Source organism: Puntigrus tetrazona, chromosome 3 (genome assembly GCF_018831695.1).
Source record: "Puntigrus tetrazona isolate hp1 chromosome 3, ASM1883169v1, whole genome shotgun sequence".
Classification (NCBI taxonomy): Eukaryota; Metazoa; Chordata; class Actinopteri; order Cypriniformes; family Cyprinidae; genus Puntigrus; species Puntigrus tetrazona.
In genome coordinates this window covers 29,930,083-29,936,408 of record NC_056701.1, presented here as the reverse complement: position 1 = coordinate 29,936,408, position 6,326 = coordinate 29,930,083, and the positions used below count along the sequence as shown (strand labels likewise).

At 36.8% G+C, this 6,326-nt stretch overlaps 1 pseudogene; it reads left to right on the top strand.

Annotated features, from left to right (window-relative positions):
- The first annotated feature begins 4,820 nt into the window (after positions 1-4,820).
- LOC122341413 lies at positions 4,821-5,755 on the top strand (annotated as a pseudogene).
- The last annotated feature ends 571 nt before the right edge of the window (positions 5,756-6,326 follow it).

The window sequence follows — 6,326 nt, the reverse complement described above, 5'->3', positions numbered from 1 at the left end:
GAGAAACCAGACTTAGTTGGGGTCAGTTCTCCTCTGACCGGTCAGTTCTCCTCCAGTTCTCCCATATCAGAGAACAAAGAAACATGATATTGTTTAACAGCTTAACAAAAGTACTTCCCATCAGCTGGAGACTGAGGCATCAGCTTAAAATGATCCTTCTACCCCCAATATGGACTTTGCTACCACCACCTTGAACCCTTTAAAATGTGACTGATGTCATGATGTTTTTTCTGCTTTTTGTGTTTATCTTGCCTTGTTTGTAATTTGTGCCTTTTTATGTATTTTTGTAACTGAAGTATAATATACAAAAATCGAGCAACTAATTCAGTTACAGATCCATTCCGAATAATTCTAGTGGTTCTGTGACCCGAAATGAGAATTAATGTTTTGAAACTAATTGAACACACCTGAACCAGCTAACATGCTTTCACTAGGCCTGTGATTTTTAAAAAGGGTTAAAAATATCATGAAGCCATTGTGAAAATGTCAATATTTTACCAGTTAGTCAACGCAATCAAAATTAAGTCTTATGATTTTATTGAATAATTAACTGAAACTGATGAATTGCGACAACCCTAATTGTAAATATATTTTTTTTTCTACTCGTCTTTCAAAAGCAGATGCAGGAAATGCAGTCGCTGCACAGACCTGCCACTGTGGATCACGCTTGTGTTACTGTAGAAACTCAACAATATTACACTTGTAATAAAGCCTCCTCACAAGTCACCTTCTTCAAGTCACAAGTCTCCTGTCTCCTCCTCCTCTTGGCGCAGACTTCTTAAATGCATCATTGAAGACCATGGGTGAAGCGTGGTCTTCTTGGCAGTCACAAGTGCTCCCATTTGGGACCTAAAGGCACGGGTTCACCCTGTGTCTTTCTCTGCCTGATTGCTCCTTGAGGTTAAGTGCTGCCTCTTGGGAGTCCTGAGTGTAGGGGTTTAGCCTTCTCAGGTTCAACAGTGAAGACCAGGATGTGGAGCATGAAGCTTCACCTGCCTCCATTGCTCCAAACCACTGCACTGAGGTGAGGTTCCCATATTCAAGCTCCTCAGATATTGGAGAAGAAATCTCCATTGTTGCCTACCACCACCACCCTGCAGTGAGGACAGAGGTTAGCTCTGAAATCAGGGTGCAACAACAATCAGCCTTATAAATGTCCCCTTTATGTAGCTACACTACAAATGTGAATAATTAGGTCGCTTCATCTTAAAAAACCACCCAGGCCACAATAATTTTGCAAGCCCTCAACATTTAAGCTTTCCAGTCATCCTCTCAATTACAGACCTTGTTGCGTTGTTGTATCATTCAGACAGGTGTAAAAAAATATCCATCATTAGTATTAGTAAGCCACACAATACACTCTTTTTAATACACTATTTTTAATAATATGACAAGCTTCAAATCTTTTTAGGTCATCTTATGTCAAATTAATTACACATCAAAGTTGACTTAAGATTATGACATACTTGTAGAGCAATATGTGGATTAATGAAGGTGTGATGAGCCACTCTCCTGATCAGAGACCACTGTAGATTCCAGTCTCAAAATCTCTCCTGATCTTGCTCTCTTCCAAAATTCTCTGAAGTGTATACTCCTGGTGATGATGCAATGACGTTTCTGGAGAGATTGTCACACACTAACTACACATTTAATTGAATGGTAGTTTTTCACATATTAATCTTTGTAAATGCGGAGCACCTGAATTCTGATTAGATATATTATACCACTTTTAAAAAATTACATAAAAATACAAGCTTTCTAGACCATGCAGGCAAATTATTTTTCCAAATTAACATTCACAACTTCCTCATTATATCTCATGCTATCCCAGTGGCCCATCTTTTGACAGTCAACAAAGTCTTTGCTGACCTAGGGATTCCCTTAAGAAGAAAAAAAACAGGCACCAGTACTTCCATAAAATTTCTAGGCATCAGTCTAGATTTAAAGAACTTCCAAGCCTCTCTCTCCACAAAACGATTGACAGAACCATCTTTTGTAGCTTCAAACCTCAAACCTAATTGCCTCCCTATTGATATCCAATTATTCACAGACGTCTCCCCTTCAGTAGGTTTCAGGGGGTTCTACAGCAACCGCTGGTTCATTTCAACTTAACCCACCGAATTGTTAAACCTTCCCCAACCACTGATATCTTTAGTACTCTTCAAGCTCTTCTTCGCTGCTCACTGCATCCACAAACACAGTTCTCATTCACCTGGCCTTATTTCGATCCAGGCTCGCAAACCAATTAATCATAAAATTGCCAAACATAATTATGGAAATAAAAATCTGATTGGTGATTCCTCTCTCATTTCTCCTTTCAGAAATTCAGGATGTTGGCTCTAGCAGCGGAACCCTATCCATCCCAGTTCCTCCCTATTCACATCTAATATTCCAGTGAACCATCCTTTAAGGTCTCTTCTCAAAGTCTCCCTCGATTCAATGCTCCAAGCAGTTTCTCCCAGAACCTTTGAAATCTTACCTGACTGCTTGAAAGTGCTTTAAATCTTTCCATGCCAGGTATAACCTCCAGTGCCTGATTTTTTCCCCCTGCTGTCTAGTACTTCTTTATCTCTTTCCTCAATACGTCAATACACCTGCAAGTCGGTTTCATTAAGGGCTATTTAAGCGGTATTAATTGTTTCCATAAACTAATTTTTGGCACAGCTCTCACCCTAAATAACCATGCTAAACATGCTTACTATGATAAATTATAAGTGTGAAATCGGGAAACTATTTTAAGATTGAAAACCCACATATGGAAAGACTTTTGTTCGAGAGCTAGAAATACACGCTTGATAAACTACCGATCACCTTCAAGAACATACATATGGTAAAAGACACCTGTCACAAAATACAATAGAGCATATGTGAAATACTGTGGAACAGTTTCTGGCGTATATAGTGTTAAAAAAGATGTTCTGGAGTTCCTGCCTTTTGTTTAGAACTTATAAAGATCTGGCTTCAAAACTCTTCAGAGCAATGTATTTTGAATAAAGACAAATGTATCTACAGTACTGCTCTCTCAAATATGAAAGTCCAGTCCAGACAGTCCAGAACCATGGAATTTGACAAGATTAGTTTGATTTTAGACCTAGGTTTTATATGCTATCAGTGGTTTAATTTGAAAGTTAAGGAGTGATGAGAATATTTTCAGTATTCAAAGAAAATGTCTCTTCTTTGGCTCATGGACAGCTTTTTGTGTGTTAGACCACACAAAAAAGATTTCTGAAAATGGTCTTCTGTGTGTCTTCCTATGCTCTCTTCATTTACGTGTTTGTATTTGAGTCTTTACTATTAGTAAATTTGGGTCATATGACAATAATAAATTAACTTTTATGTTCAATGACTCAATAATTTGTTTATATAAAATGATAATTTGTTTTTATTTAGACTGTGTCTAACATTCTAATGATGTAAAATGGATACATTGAGCCATGTTCATTTGAAGCTGAACATTTCATTACTATTATGATGTTTTTAGTTTTTAGTCTTCCCATGAAGGTAAATATATATAGAAATGCAATAAATAATCATTAAGTTTTTTTATATATATATTTTCTAAATAACAATATTTCATTTGAATACACCACCACTTAAAAAAACACAGTCAGATGATTAATAATAATCTACTGTAAACTAAATCCCTATCATCTCTCAAAATACTGCATAAAGGACATGATTATTATCTACTGTAAAGTTACAATAGTAATTTAGTACACCAGTAATCTTAGAGTCTGTTTGACTCTTTCCAAAGTTAGACATGTCTTTGTTCAGTCTCACCAATGAGATGACGATGGAAAATATGATGAGCAGTCAAGGCTTAACTGTACTTTCAGTCAAGAGCACGGCATCACATAGATATATATAGACATACAGTATATATGAGCTTGACTCTTGAGCTCAGCATGCCAATGTTATTTTAGCATGACTGAGATACTATTCTCACCTATATATATATTTATTTTTTTCACATTTTTTATTATACGTTTATAGTCATAGTTTATATTTATCTTGTATCACTGATACTTTTTGATTAACAATTTTAATTGATTTTTTTAAATGACCTTTCATTTTGAAGTTTAAATAATTTTTATCTGTTTTTCTTCTTTTTTGTATTAGCTTTTTTATGTTTTAGCATACACACACACACACACACAATGTATTTGGTTTAATTATATCAGTACGTGAAGGTTATGTATTTACCTTTTTTAATATATAATGTGTGTGTGTGTGTGTGTGTGTGTGTATATATATATATATATATATATATATATATATATATATATATATATATATATATATATATATATATATATATATATATATAATTTTTTTATTTATTTTTTTTTCAGTAGTAAATTTTATGTGTTTCTGTGGTATATGTTTTTATTTATCTTTAAATTACTTCATTTGAATTATTTTAGTACTTCCAGTTTGCCTCATGAAAATTAAAATATCTTGGTTGAAAAAATCTGTACGTTATTATAGTTCAAGTATAGATGTTTTTGTTATGGTTTTAGTTCATTGTTTGCTATTTTTATTTCAAGTAATGAAGTTTTTATAGTTTCAGCTGACAGTAATACCACCGGCATGCATGTCTGCTAATGTTTCTATATATAAATACACCACAGAGCCTGTGTAGAAGAGGGTTTAACGACAGTGATTCCATTACTTATCTGCATTAACGCCTTAGCTTCAGCTCTAGTGACAATGACAGCTGTTTGTGCAAATGACACCCTGAGCACATTCACGTCCTCTATCTCATCCTAAACCAGACTGCAGGACAATTCAGAGCTCAAGACCGATGGAATGAAACATTAAGAACCTAAATATGTTTCTCCTGAGACAGAATATCTCAAAGCAGCACACGAGTAACGACACTGCCGAGAAGCGCCGGACGCAAACCCAACTCGATGACTCAAGAGACAGATGCGACGAAAAGCCAGCTGTGTTGAGAATTTATCTTCGGTCGACCGAATCCGCAAACATGCAACCAAGCATCTGGGCTACAGCACACTCAGCCTGGCCATGCGAGGTCTGGAGGAGATGCCAGATGAACTGTGGGAGCTCCAGGAGCTCCAGAAGCTCAATCTGTCCTGAACGCTCTTTCCGTTTCTCCCATCCAGCTTGGGTTACCTAGCTAACCTGGTGATTCTCAACGGTGGGGAACGAGCTGCTCAGCCTCCGCCGAGATCGGACAGCTCGGGAAGCTGCGAGTGCTCTTTGCTCATAGGAACCGGCTGAGTGACGCCCCCGAGAACTGGGCCACTGCTCCAACCTGGAGGTCCTGAGTTTGGCCAACAACCAGATCGCCACGCCCCAACAGCCTGTCGGAGCTGCGCGGCGGCTCACCAAGCTCAACCTCAGCCACAATCGCATCCAACACATCCCAGCATGTGTCTATAGCATGAGGAGCCTGAACTTCCTGCATCTGGCTAACAACCACCTGGAGAACCTGGCTGATAAGATCCAGGAGCTGGTGAACTTGAAGATCCTGATTGTGGAGAAGAACTCTCTTCACGCTCTTCCCAGGACACTTTGCTGCCTGACGGGCTGGAGCTGCTCAATGTGGACTTCAATGAGCTGCAGAGCATTCCCGATGAGATCTACAAGCTCCGCAGGCTGGAGAAGCTCGCCTGCCATCCGCTGGATAAAGGCCTGCATGTCGCCCACAACCCGCTGGTCAAAACCCATTAAAGAGGTTCTGCAGGGAGGTCTGAATGCACTTTATAACTACCTCAAACCTGCTTTTTAACTACCTTAAACCTGTGACTTTTTGTGAGTCAAAGCAGTACAAAAATGACTTTCTGTATTTTTGTCTTGATTTTTAGCTTAAATATCTCATTCAAGTAAAAAACTATTTAGTAATGTTTACTGAAAATGTTTTTTTTTTTTTTTTTTTTTTTTTTTTTTAAACAGGAGGAATTTTCCAGTTTAATTAAGTTTATGGTCTCCACTGGCAGATAAATTTTTTTGTTTTATATTATAAATTTGCTAATTTTGACCAAAGACAGTTTTTTCCTTCTTCAGTAAATTTATCTTGATTTAAAAATCTTTAAATATTCTTTTTGAAAAAACGAGAGAGAGGGGGAAAAACTGAGCAAGAAAATAGTTTCCGTTGTGTTCAGAAAATATGTAAAAATTATTATTCATTTGTGCTTTTTTAAGACTAACATAGTAAAAAGAAATTAACACTTTTTATAATAGTTAAAATAATTATTACATTTTACTAGAAAATGATAACTGGGCTATAGGTTTTACAAGAAAATATAACATTTTGAAGTTGAAAGGCTAAAATATGTAATTCGACATGTTGCTTGCTTTTT